Here is a 13,357-nt window from a genome sequence, read left to right as displayed (position 1 = left end):
AAATAAATAAAACGCCACACGGCCTTGAAGGAAGTGAAGACAATCCCGAGCAATCCAGCCTTAAGTTCCTTTCTCTGTGAGCTGAGGTTTGCTCAACAAAAAATGAGGTCAAGTGTCAGACCTAGAATTTAGGGAACGCTGGACTCTGCTATAACGCACCGTTTCTTCTCCACCCATGTTGTGTGCCGTCAGCGGATTCTGATTCACGGCAGCCCTATATGACAGAGTAGAACTGCCTCATAGGGTTTCCTAGGCCGTGATCTTTATGGGAACGGATCGACAGGTCTTTTCCCCGGCTGAGCAGAGCACTGGTGGCTTCTAATCCACCTTTTGGTTAGCAGCCTGGCGCTTAGCCATTGTGCCACTAGGGCTCCTTTCTCCACCTATAAATCTATGTAATCCACAGCCTCTCAACCCTACCCGAACATCCCCGTAACAGGAGAAGAGAATGGATGCCTACTTCTGAGGGACTGTAGTAGAGGAAAAAGCAATTAGAACTGGCTTTGAAATTGTCTTACTTAAAAAAAATTTTTTTTTTTTGCATTCTTATCCATAACACATACATTTGATCCAACACAAAAATCATGTCTAAATTCTTTTCACTACCTTTCCCTCCCCCTCCAGATCATCAAATTAATGTTCAAGGAAGAAAGAACTTAACCGTCTTTTTCCACAGTCACACACGGTCCTGCAACACGGGCTCATTTACTGGTCGGAACGCCCACGACACCCAGAAATACAGCCACAGGAAAAGCACAGATCACCACAGGGTCACGCAGGCACACTCAATTATGGACGCAAAACCAGATATACATAGGGCCAAGGATCCTTCACAAACCAACCACAACAGCGGGGCCCCTTACTCCGCCACACAAGTGACCTTACACCCGACAGCATGAAGGAACACACACAGACAGAAAGACGGGCACACGCCCGGGCGCTGAGACTCCCAGCCCCCCGACACCATCCTGCGTGGTCCCTCACCCCGCCCCCCTCCCACGCCTTCCCAGCCGGTGGGCCTCTCGTCCCGCTGATCCCGGCGAGAGCCGGAGACGACTCACCAGCAGCCGCCTCGCTCCCGCCGCCCGAACCGCCGGCGCCCGACGCCTGCGCACTGAGCGGCGGCCGGCCTCCCAGAAGTCCGCGGGGCGCGGTGCCCCGGGCCCGAGGGCTCTAGCCGCCGGCGGAGGGGCCGGGCCGAGCCGGCGTGAGTGAGCCGGCGTCCCAGCATCCCGGCGTCCGCCACGGCCTTCCAGGCGTTGGGTTCCTTTTCCCGGCGCCGCCGCACCAGGAGCGCGGCTGCATTTCCGTTTGTTCGCGAGATTTGGGGACCTCGCGTGTGGAGAGGGCCGCGTGTGTGCAGCGGCTTGGCTCGGCCCCCCGCGGACCCGCGGACCCGGAGTCGGGCGGGGATGCCGGGCGCCGGCTGCTGGAGCCTGAACGGCAGCGTCTGTTGAGGTGAGGGTGCCTGGAGCGCCGGGGCGGGGATGCGCGGAGGAAGGACGCCTGGGGTTGCGGGTGCGGGCTAGCCTGCCGGGTCCCCCTGACTGCGGGGCGACGGGGCGCGTGCGACGGTGGGTTTCTGTGCGAGCGTTTGTGTCGGCGTGCTGTGCTCGTGACTCTGAGAGGGCGAGACTGTTACAGGGTGTTTGTGACCTGTGAACCGCGTGTTTGTTTGGCTGGGGTTTGTTTGTGAGGTGTGAAGCAGTGCTGGTGTCACTCGAGGTTATATGTGTGACTGGTGTCGTGTGTGTGATTGGGGCTTTGCTGTGACTTTGAGGTGTGTGCTGCTGTGACAGGGTGTTGGTAACTGTTTCCTTCAGCCGGTACCTAGCTGGTTTTTCTGTGCGTGCCATGAGATGGCTGGGGTTTTTGTGTGACTGTGGGATCGTGTGTGTGTCGTTTTCATGACTGGAGTTTCCTTGTGACTCTGTGAAGTGAGTAGAAGTGCCGCCGTGAAAGGGCGTTCGTGGCCGTACGTGTCCCCGACAGGGGCTTGGAAGTACTGGTGTGACTGTGTATATCCTGAGTATGACGGGATGGTCTGACAATATAGCATTAACTCGCGATTGTGACTCTGACTCTGTGACTGTGGAAATGCGATTGTGTGTGACTTTTTGTGGTCATTTATATAACCTGTTATATTCTGTGACCTTAGGGTACAGAGGTAGAGTTTCCATTTGGTATTTTTAGAGCTCATTCTGGGGTTGCCCTGTCTCTGGATCCCATATGGCTATGTGCTCCTCTGAGGACTTGAATTCTTCCTGTTTTGACCACGGTGGCTAACCCTCCCCATTCCCTCCCCCACCATCCCCCCTACCCGTTTACCAATGGCTTGTGTTGCTTCATTTTTGTATTCATCCTGAATTCACCCTGTGTCTGTAGCCGTAGTTTCTCTAATGTTTCCTCCTGCTCTCTCACCTTATAGCCTTTAGGGGCTTGGATGCAGAAAATGGCTAGAAGGAAAAAAGTCAGCAATTTGAGCCCCTGAATGAAGAATAGGAGTTATTTCCAAGACACAGACCTTGTCTTCAGATGAGAATTTTAGGATTGATAGCATCTTGAAGACAGGCCATTGGAAATGTAATGTAGTCCCCAAAAATGTAGTCCCAGGAGTGGGAATACTTCTGGAGGGAGTGCTGTAGGGCCAGCCACACACTTCAGAACCACTCCGCTTCAGGGCTCTGTCTCCAGTGGACAGCTTGCATTCAGAAATAGAGTAGCCTAAGACAGCTGTGACCTTGGCCTTTTCTTTCTGATACAGAAGGTACAGGAGTGTGCCTTCTGATTTTCCTCTTTGTTAAATGAGGCATAGGTTGTGGGCGTGGAGAAAGAAGATGGGTTCTAATTTAGAGTATGTGCCAAGAAAGGCCTAGTATCTTATGATTTCATTTTCTTTCTTTGATAGTAGAGCCCAGAGGAAGAAAGAACGGCTGTTGCACATTCAAAAGCAAAGTCCAAGGTGAATACGTGTTTCCTCTTTGTTCTCTAAAATGCCTTTGCTTTTCAGGACACTGGAATCTTTGCTTTGCTTTTGAAATTTCCCACCTAAGCTTTCCCAAATGAGACAGAGGCAAGGAAATTTTATTTTTGTAGACTGGGAGCAAGAAAAACACACAGTTAATTGTGACGTATCCTTTCACATAGCAGTTGAGTTGAGGGAGAATGGATTTGAGATTCGTGGCTTTAAAAAAGAGAGTTCTATTCTGCTGTTTCTGACTTGACAGCATTCTGTTTTTTAGCTTTTTATTGGAATTTCAAATGTAAATCTTCATATGCCCAGCTTCAAAAATTATCATTCGCTAGTCTTGTTTCAGGAAATCCTGGTGGCATAGTGGTTAAGTGCCACGGCTGCTAATCAAAAGGTCAGCAGTTCAAATCCACCAGGCGCTCCTTGGAAACTCTATAGGGCAGTTCTACTCTGTCCTATAGGGTTGCCATGAGTCGGAATCAACTCGAAGGCAGCGGCTCGGCTTTTAGTCTTGTTTCACTTATTCTGACTTCAGTTCAAAATCTTTCCTAATTTGCCTTTTGATTTCTTTTTTTGACTGGTGTTAATGTGTGTTATTTTGGGGATCTTCCAGAGATCTCTTTGTTATTAATTTTTAATTTAATTTTATTGTATTCAGAGAATATACCTGTATGAATCGAATCCTTTTAAATTTATTCGGATTTGTTTTATGGCTCAGAATGTGCTCTTAGTAAATTATGTGTATATTTGAAATGAATATGCATTTTGCTGTTGTTGGGTGGACTGTTCTATAGATATCAACTAGGTCAAGAGGTTGTTGTAGTTAAGTGCCATCAAGATGGTTCCGAATTATAGCAACCCCACATAAGACAGAAACACTGCCTGGTCCTGTGCCATCCTCATAATTGTTGCTATGTTTGAGGCCATTGTTGCAGCCACTTTGTCAGTCCATCTTGTTGAGGGTCTTCCTCTTTTGTGCTGACACTCTACCAAGCATGATGTCCCTCTCCAGGGACTGGTCCCTCCTCATAGCATGTCCAAAGTGTCATCATCCTCACTTCCAAGGAGCATTCTGGCTGTATTTCTTCCAAAACAGACCTGTTCATTCTTCTAGCAGCCCATGGTGTAGTCATATTCTTTGCCAACACCATAACTCAAAGACATCAATTCTTCTTTGGTCTTCTTATTCATTGTCTAGCTTTCACATGCATAGGAGGTGATTGAAAACGCCCTAGCTTGGATCAGGTACACTTTAGTCCTCAAAGTGACATCTTTGCTTTTTAACACTTTACAGAGGTCTTTTGCAGCAGATTTGCTCAATGCAATATACATCATTTGCTTTTCTGACTGCTACTTCCATGGGTCTAGGATCACTATGAGTCGGAACCGACTCAACGGCAGCAGGTTTGGTTGGTTTTTTACTTCCATGGGCATTAATTGTGGATCCAACTAAGATGAAATCCTTGACAATGTCAGTCTTTTCTCTTGTTTATCATGATGTTGCTTATTGGTCCAGTCATGAGGATTTTTGTTTTCTTTGTGTTGAGATGTAATCCATACTGAAGACTGTGGTCTTTGATCTGTATCAGTAAGTGCTTCAAGTCCTCTTCCCTTTCAGCAAAGCAGGGTTGTGTCATCTGCATATCAAAGGCTGTTAAAGAATCTTCCATTAATCCTGATACCACATTCTTCTTTATATAGTCCAGTTTCTCAGATTATTTGCTCAGCATACACATTGAATAAGTATGGTGAAAGGATGCAACCTTGATAGTGTTGTTTAAAATTTCTGTATCCTTACTAATTTTCTATCTACTTGTCTTATTGATTATTAAGAGAGGGTATTGAAATCTCCAACTATAATTGTGGATTTATCTATTTCTTCTTGCAGTTTCTATCACCTTCTGCTTCATTTATTTTGAAGCTCCATTATTAGGTGCATAAATGTTTTAGATTATGTGCCCTCATGGTAAAGTGATCCTTTTATTATTATGAAATGATCTTTTATATTCCTGGTTATAGTGTTTCCTTTGCACATCTACTATGCCTAATATTTTATGTAACCACTTCAGCTTTCTTTTATTAATGTTAGCATGGTATATCTTTTTCTATCCCTTTATTTTTAACCTATTTGTGTTCTGATATTTAAAGTGTATTTCTTGTAGGCAGCATATAGTTGAATGTTGTGTTTTTATCCAATTTGACAGTCCCTGTATTTTAATTGAGTATTTAGACTATTTATATTTAGTGTGATTGTTGATGTGATTTGTTTCAAATCCATCATTTTGCTATTTGTTTTATATATGCCACATCCGTCCTTTGTTCGTCTTTCCTTTTCTGCCTTCTTTTTGATTAACTGAGAGAAAGAAAAGGAGTTTTGAGACAACAATACCAATCTTTTTATTAACCATATGGAAAAAGAAAATAGTCATTATTTCTTGACGTTCTTTTGATCAACAAGATATAATTCACTCGGGATCTATAATCAAATTACTATGTTTTAAATCACTACCACTCATCCGTCAGATAGTTGTACTGTAGTGGCTTGCATGTTGCTGTGATGCAGGAAGCTATGCCATCAGCATTTCAAATACAGCAAGGTCACCCATAGTGGACAGGTATCAGTGGAGCTTCCAGACTAACAGAGACTTAGAAGAAAGGCCTGGGGATCTACATCTGAAAATTAGCCAATGAAAACCTTATAGATCACAACAGAACATTGTCCAACTCATATGCTTTGGGCTCATTATCAGGAGGGATCAATCACTGGAGGATGACATCATGTTTGGTGAAAGAGAGGGCCAATGAGGGTTTGGGAGACCCTTAGTGAGATGGGTTGGCATGATATCCGCAACGATGGACTCAACATGCTGGCAGTTGTGAGGATGACCCAGGACCGCAGGAGTCCGAGTAGACTCGATGGCAGCTAACAACAACAACATAGTCGTCCAAAATAACACCTCTCATGCAGTTAAGCCACCAACTTCAGACTCAGGCCCATTTGTTTCACTGTGCTTTCCACTTTTAGGGATTGCTTTTTCCCCCGCTTTGATTTAATTTTGTTCTAAAATTACATAAAACATTTACATGGTTCCAAAATCAAAACTACACAACAAGGTGCATTCAGAGAAGTTGAGCATACATTCCTATCTCCTCTGCCCCATTTCTTCCTTCCTTCTATAGAAAACTACGTATTTCTTCCTGGTTTATTCTTGTATTTTCCTTTTAAATGATACATACGTTTATGTATTTGTATGTGTGTGTTTATGTATGCCTTTTTTGGTCTATCCATTCTTAATTAAAAGGTAGCACTCTGTATTATTTTGAAGTAAATCCCAGATAAACAACTTCACCCATAAGTATTCTAATGTGTATCCCTAAAACATAAGAACTTTCTGTTAAAAAAAAAAAAAGAAAATATAACCCCAATGTCATCACTACTAAGGAAAAAACAAACAGACAAAAAACTCAGTACTCTCTTAGTAACATGAAATAGCCAGTCAGTGTTCAAATTGCCTCCATTGTCCATAAATATTTTTTTAGGATTTGTTATAATCAACATCCAAAGACTACCCGTTTATTTTAAGAGAGTGATGATAGGTAGCTGGAATCCACCAGCCACTCCTTGGAAACCCTATGGGGCAGCTCTACTCTGTCCATAGGGTCACTATGAGTGGGACTGGAATTGACTTGACATTCGGGCAATGTTTCTTAAATCTGTCTTTAATCTACAGGTTTTCCACTCACCCTTTTTCTTTTCTTTTAGTTTATTTGTTATAGAAACAGAATTTTTTGTAGAGTTATTCACATTCTGAATTTTGTTGATTGCATACCTGTGGTATCATTTAACAGGCTCCTCTCTTCCTGTGTTTCTTGTAAAACAAACAAACAAAAAAACAGTTGCTCGGAGTTGACTCCTACTCTGGTGACCCCATGTGTGTCAGAGAAGGACTTTGCACCATAGGGTTTTCAATGGCTGATTTTTCAGCAGTAGTTCACCATGCCTTTCTTCAAAGGTGCTTCTGGGTAAACTCAAACTGCCAGCCTTTCTGTTAGCAGCCGAATGCTCAACCATTTAATTCTGGAGGCTGGTTCAGGTTCCAGATTTTCTTTTTTTACTTGCTTGTTTGTTTTGCACTAATCCTTCCTACATGGTGGTTTGTATTTCTATAAAGGACATAATGTTTGGTTGCTTCTTTTTATGTGGTACTAGCACCCATTGATGGGCAAAAGATGTGGCAGTCTGCTTCCCTAAAGATTTAAAGCCTCAGAAACCTATGGGGCAGTTCTACTCTGTCCTGTAGAGTCACTGACTCGAAATTGACTTGGCGGCAGTGGATTTGGTTTGGTTTGGTAACACCTGTTGATCATTTTTACCTGAACCCTTTATTTTATTAAAAACATCCTAGGAGCACCTATTTTATTATTTTATTGGGGGCTACCAAATACTATTCTAATTCTCTCATCTCTTCTGCGTTTATTAACAGGTATGCTTCTACAAAAGGAGTCAACCTCTCATCAATGTCTTGATTACCCTGAAGTATAACCAGAAAAACCTGTTGCCATCGAGTTGATTCTGACTCATAGTGACCCTGAAGTATAGCTTATGCAAAAAAAGCAGGATAAAAGCTTGATTTTTCTTTCATTTTCGAGCATCTTCCAACACATACCCTGTTTTTTTTTTTCTTTTGAAATTATCACTATGAACTCATGGATTTAAACATATTTGATATGTTTCATTCCATAGCAGCTACTGGTTTTATTAATACTTGGATTGTCTCATCTGTGGCCGTGGGGAACCTCTTCACTTCTTCCACTTTAGCTTTTGAGTCCTGTTGTGATCCCAGTAGTATTGGTGGATTCCTGACTCTGGTGTAACAAGATGTTCTAGGCTCATCTTACACATTTTCTTTCTTAAATATGAAATCAGCCACTTCTCCATGGAGCTGGTTCCCTTTAGTGGGAAGTGCATTTGAGAAGCCGTAGTCACAGTTGTAGGACTTCTTGTTACTCCTGGTTTTCATTGCTTATATGCCTTTACAGAGCAGGTTAAGTACTATTTTTTTTTGAAGGAGAAAAATAAATCCTGAATTTATACTGATATTTACAACTGAATCGAAAGATTATAGACTTTTTCTTAATGTCTTTGATTTTATATTTGTATTCTCTTTTTTCTGTGAAAATCTTTATTCCTTATATTAAAATAATTATCTACTTGCTTTATTCTCATTAGTATGTATATAATATTTGTAATAGTTTCAGATTATATCACACTAGGTATCTCTTGTCAAATTGTTCTTAGTTGCCATCATTGGGTTGGCCCCTGACCCATGGCAGCCCCACGCACAACAGAATAAAGCACTTCACCATCCCCATGATTGGCTACGGATCAGGACATTGTGATCCACGGAGTTTTCATTGGGTGATTTTTGGAATAAGATCACCAGTTCTTTCTTCCCCCTCCCCTCTTAGTCTGGAATCTCTTCTGAAACTTGTTCAGCATCATAGCAGCACACAATCTACCGCTGAGAGATGGGTGGTGGCTGCATGTGAGGTGTACTGGCCAGAAATTATAGCCACTGCTGAACCATCAGTGCCTCTCCATGCCAAATTACTCTATTTGAAAGTCTCTTGAAATAATTGCTTCATTTCTGTATTTAAGCTGCCAGCCTCATACGCAGATATGTGTGTTTCCTTTTTCTTTTGGTTCTTAGGTATTTCTTTTCATTTTGAATTAATTTTGTTTTATAACTGTTGCTGTTGTTACGTGCCATCGAGTTGGTTCCAACTCATAGTGATGAATTATTTTTGCTTGTAAGGATGTTGTAGCTTTCCACATCTGGAAGAAATGGAATTTATAATTAAATATATATATCAAGCACCTATATCAATGATTCTCATGAGAGCAGTGACTCTCCCTAGGAGAGGTTTTGGACATATATCTGAGTACTTTTGAATGCCCAAATGACTGGGTTAAGAAAGGGGGCTCCTGGATTTTGAAAGATTGAGGCCGTGGATCTACATCAGATGTCAGCTAACTTTTTCTAGAAAGGCATCGACAGTAAATAGTTTATGCTTTGTGAACCATATCGTCTCTGTCACAGCTGTTCAGCTCTGCCATTATAGCATGAAAGCAGCCACAGGCAGCACGTAAATGAATGAGCGTAGATGCATTCCAGTAAAACTTTATTTACAGAAATATTTGGTGGGCGCTAGTTTGCCAACTGCTGATCTAGGTGTCCGTCAGTGCACAAAAATGACTTGTTCTATGGTCTACAAAATGAGGAACATAGCTGAAAAACAGTGTAGAACCTCTGACTGTAGAAGCTCTCATAAAAAAGCATTTTTGCACGATTTTTTTCAAATTACTAAATTTATCTATTGTACTATTCATTGCATGGTTTTACTGTTAGCTGTGTCTTCCACGAACGTACCTGTGGTTTGATTGAGAAAAGACTGTACTCTGTTTTATTCAGTGTTCCCCTGCTATTCATAAGGTTTTCACTGGCTAATGCTTTTCAGAAGTAGATTGCCGGGTCACTCAAAAACAGCTGCAGCAGTATATCGACAGGGAACTGCCAGAAATTCAGGCTGGTTTCAGAACAGGACGTGGAACCAGGGATATCACTGCTGATGTCAGATGGATCCTGGCTGAAAGCAGAGAATACCAGAAGGATGTTTATCTGTGTTTTACTGACTATGCAAAGGCATTCGACTCTGTGGATCATAACAAACTATGGATAACATTGTGAAGAATGGCAATTCCAGAACACTTAATTGTGCTCATGGGGAACCTTTACATAGATCAAGAGGCAGTTGTTTGGACAGAATAAGGGGATACTGATTGGCTTAAAGTCAGGAAAGGTGTGAGGTAGGGTTGTATTCTTTCACCATACCTATTTAATCTGTATGCTGAACAAATAATTTGAGAAGCTGGACTATATGAGGAAGAACGGGGCATCAGAATTGGAGGAAGACTCATTCACAACCTGCGTTATGCAGATGACACAACCTTGCTTGCGGAAAGTGAAGAGGACTTGAAGCACTCACTAATGAAGATCAAAGACCACAGCCTTCAGTTTGGATTGCACCTCGACATAAAGAAAACAAAAATCCTCACAACTGGACCAGTGAGCAACATCATGATAAACGGAGAAAAGATTGAAGTTGTCGAGGATTTCATTTGACTTGGATCCACAATCAACAGCCGTGGAAGCAGCAGCCAAGAAACCAAAAGACGCACTGCACTGGGTAAATCTGGTGCAAAGGACCTCTTCAAAGTGTTAAAGAGCAAAAATGTCACCTTGAAGGCTAAGGTGTGCCTGACCCAAGCCATGGTATTTTCAGTCACATCATATGCATGTGAAAGCTGGACAATGAATAAGGAAGACCAAAGAAGAGTTGATGCCTTTGAATTGTGGTGTTGGTGAAGAATATTGAATATACCATGGACTGCCAAAAGAAAGAACAAATCTGTCTTGGAAGAAGTACAGCCAGAATGTTTCTTAGAGACAAAAATGGCGAGACTGCATCTTACATACTTTGGACATGTTGTCAGGAGGGATCAGTCCGTGGAGAAGGACATCATGCTTGGCAGAGTACAGGGTCAGTGGAAAAGAGGAAGACCCTCAACGAGGTGGATTGGCACAGTGGCTGCAACAGTGAGCTCAAGCACAGCAAAGATTGTAAGGATGGCTCAGGACCAGGCAGTGTTTCGTTCTGTTGTGCACAGGGTCGCTATGAGTCGGAACCAACTCGACGGCACCTAACAACGACAACAACATGTTTTATTCAGAAATTTACTAAGACTTTTTAACCATTTTAAAAAAAGTCACAGGACTGATGGCAACACTGCTTTATGTATATATAAAAAAACCAAACCCAGTGCTGCCGAGTTGATTCCGACTCATAGCGGCAACCCTATAGGACAGAGTAGAACTGCCCCACAGAGTTTCCATGGAGCGCCTGGCGGATTCGAACTGCGGACCCTTTGGTTAGCAGCCATAGCATATGTATATGCATATGTATGTATACATATGTATGTATACATACATATGTGTATATGTATATATGTATGTGTATATTTTATTTTTGTTATCATTGTTGAGAAAATGCACAGCAGAGCATACACGAATTCAACAATTTCTACGTTTATAATTGATTACATTCTTCAAGTTGTACAAACATTCTCACTGCCTCCCTTCCAAATTGGTCCTCCCCCATTAACATAAACTCATTGCCCCCTAAGGTTCCTATTTATAGAGTTGTTTTTGTCAACTCGATCCCATATAGAAAGAGCTTAAAAGAGCACAGTGTTCAAGGCAGACATTCTTACTAGTTTAGACACTGTTTGGTTTTAAGAAGACTTCAGGGAATAGTTTTGGTTTAAGGTTTAAAGATTATGTCAGGACAGTAGTTTCAGGGGTTCATCCAGCCTTCATGACTCCAGAAAGTCTGAATTCCATGAGAATTTGCAATTCTGTTCTATAGTTTTATCCTTTTGATCAGGATTCTTCTATAGAATCTTTGATCCAAAGGCTCAGTAATGGTAGCTGGGCATTATCCAGTTCTTTTTTTTTTCTGATCTCATGGTAAAGGAGGCACTTGTTCATGAAGGCAGTTAGCCACACATTCCATACCCTCCTCTTATTCCTGAGGCTCCTTTTTCCTCTGTTGCTCCAGGCAAATAGATACCAATTGTTGTACCTTGAATGCCTACTTGCAATCTTGGAAGACCCCAGGCACTACACAATGAACTAGGAGGTAGAACAGATGCATTAAACACAATATTAAGCCACTTGACTGGGATGCCCCAGGAAACCATGACCCTAAAGCTCCAAACCAAGGAACCAAGTCCCATGAGATGTTTGGTTGTACATAAACAGCCTCATCAGCTACTCTTTTGTTGTTGTTGTAAATGTATCTGTCACACAACTTTTGACAATACAACTTTTTACAGGTATACGTCTCATTGGCAGCAATTACATTAATTTAGCTATGCGATCCTATCCTTAACACGGTTTTTCTGTCACCATAAACTGAAAGTCAGTATTCTGTAAGCAATAATTCTTCTTTTCCCCCTCCATCCTGTCCCTGGTAACCACTAATAAACTTTGTTCTCTACACATTTGCCTTTTCTTGTCTTTTTATATAAACGAGGTTATACAATATTTCTCCTTTTGTGATTGACTTATTTCACTCACCGTAATGTCTTCCAGCTCCATCCATATTGTAGCATATATCAAGACTTCACTTCTCCTACTTGATGAATAGTATCCCCTTATCTGTTGATGGGGATTTAGGTTGTTTGCACCTTTTAACTATTGTGAATAGTACTGCAGTGAACATTGGTGTACAAGACTCTGTTTGAGTCTCTGCTTCAAGTCTTTTGAGTTTATACCTAGAAGTGGAATTGCCGGGTTATATGGTAGTTCTATTTTTAGGTTTTTGAGGAACCGTCAGACTGTTTTCCACAACAGCTGTACCATTTTGCATTCCCACCAGCAGTGGATGTGGGTTCCAGTTTCTCCACATTCTTGCCAACATTTGTTATTTTCTGTTTTTGGTTTTTTCTTAATCTTAGCCATCCTAGTGGTATATTATATTGATTGATTTTCTAATGTTGAACCACCTCTGCGTTCCTAGGATAAATCCTACTTGGTCCTGCTGTGTGGCCCTTTTATTATGCTGTTGGATTCTGTTCATTAGTATTTCACTGAGGATTTTCGTTCATAAGGGATCCTGGCCTGTAGTTTTTCTTGTGATGTCTTTATCTGGTTTTGGTATCAGCGTTATACTTACTCCATAGAATGAATTAGGGTGTGTTCCTTCTTTCTTGATCTTTTGGAAGAGTTTAAACAGGATTGGTATCAATTCTTCTCTAAACGTTTGGTAGCATTTCCCAGTGAAGCCATCTGGCCCAGAATTTTTTTGGAGGGAAGGTTTTTGACCACCGATTCAATCTCTTCACATGTTATGGGTCTGTTGAGATTTTCTATTTCCTCTAGAGTCAGTTTGGTTAGGTTGTGTGCGTCTAAGAATTTGTCCATTTCATCTAGGTTATCCAGTTTGTTGCTGTACAATTGTTCATAATATTCTGTCATAGTTCTCTTTATTCCTGTCAGGTCAGTTGTAATGTCCCATCTTTCATTTCATATTTTCATTATTTGCATCTTTTTTTCTGCTGCAAATTGCTGCAGAAGGTGCTCTACAGTTCTGACTATGGGAGCAGACTCCACTGTGTAGTGCACCTTCTGTAGCAACTTGCAGCAGCCTGGCAGCCTCCCGTGACCCAGCTGAGGAGGGGTGGTTATGCTCTTACTGGACCCCTAGGAAGGTCTGCCTTGTTATCAGTATCTCCCCAGTAGATCGTTGGCTGTGAGTGCTGCT

The 13,357-nt window shown here is 42.0% G+C and overlaps 1 protein-coding gene across 5 annotated transcripts in view; it reads left to right on the top strand.

Moving 5' to 3' along the window:
• The first annotated feature begins 1,058 nt into the window (after positions 1-1,058).
• LOC126086090 (zinc finger protein 420) overlaps positions 1,059-13,357 on the top strand; it is a 37,903-nt gene continuing 25,604 nt past the window's right edge. The window contains exons 1-2 of one of the 5 annotated variants that reach the window (XM_049902171.1): positions 1,059-1,458; positions 2,909-2,962. The gene's annotated coding sequence lies outside the window, so the exon portion shown is untranslated. The remainder of the gene's footprint in view (positions 1,459-2,908; positions 2,963-13,357) is intronic. The other 4 variants (XM_049902169.1, XM_049902168.1, XM_049902172.1 and 1 more) reach the window with 4 other exon arrangements.

Source organism: Elephas maximus, chromosome 11 (assembly GCF_024166365.1).
Source record: "Elephas maximus indicus isolate mEleMax1 chromosome 11, mEleMax1 primary haplotype, whole genome shotgun sequence".
Lineage (NCBI taxonomy): Eukaryota > Metazoa > Chordata > Mammalia > Proboscidea > Elephantidae > Elephas > Elephas maximus.
The sequence above is the reverse complement of the archived record's forward strand: the minus strand, read 5'-3'. Positions and strand labels throughout refer to the sequence as shown.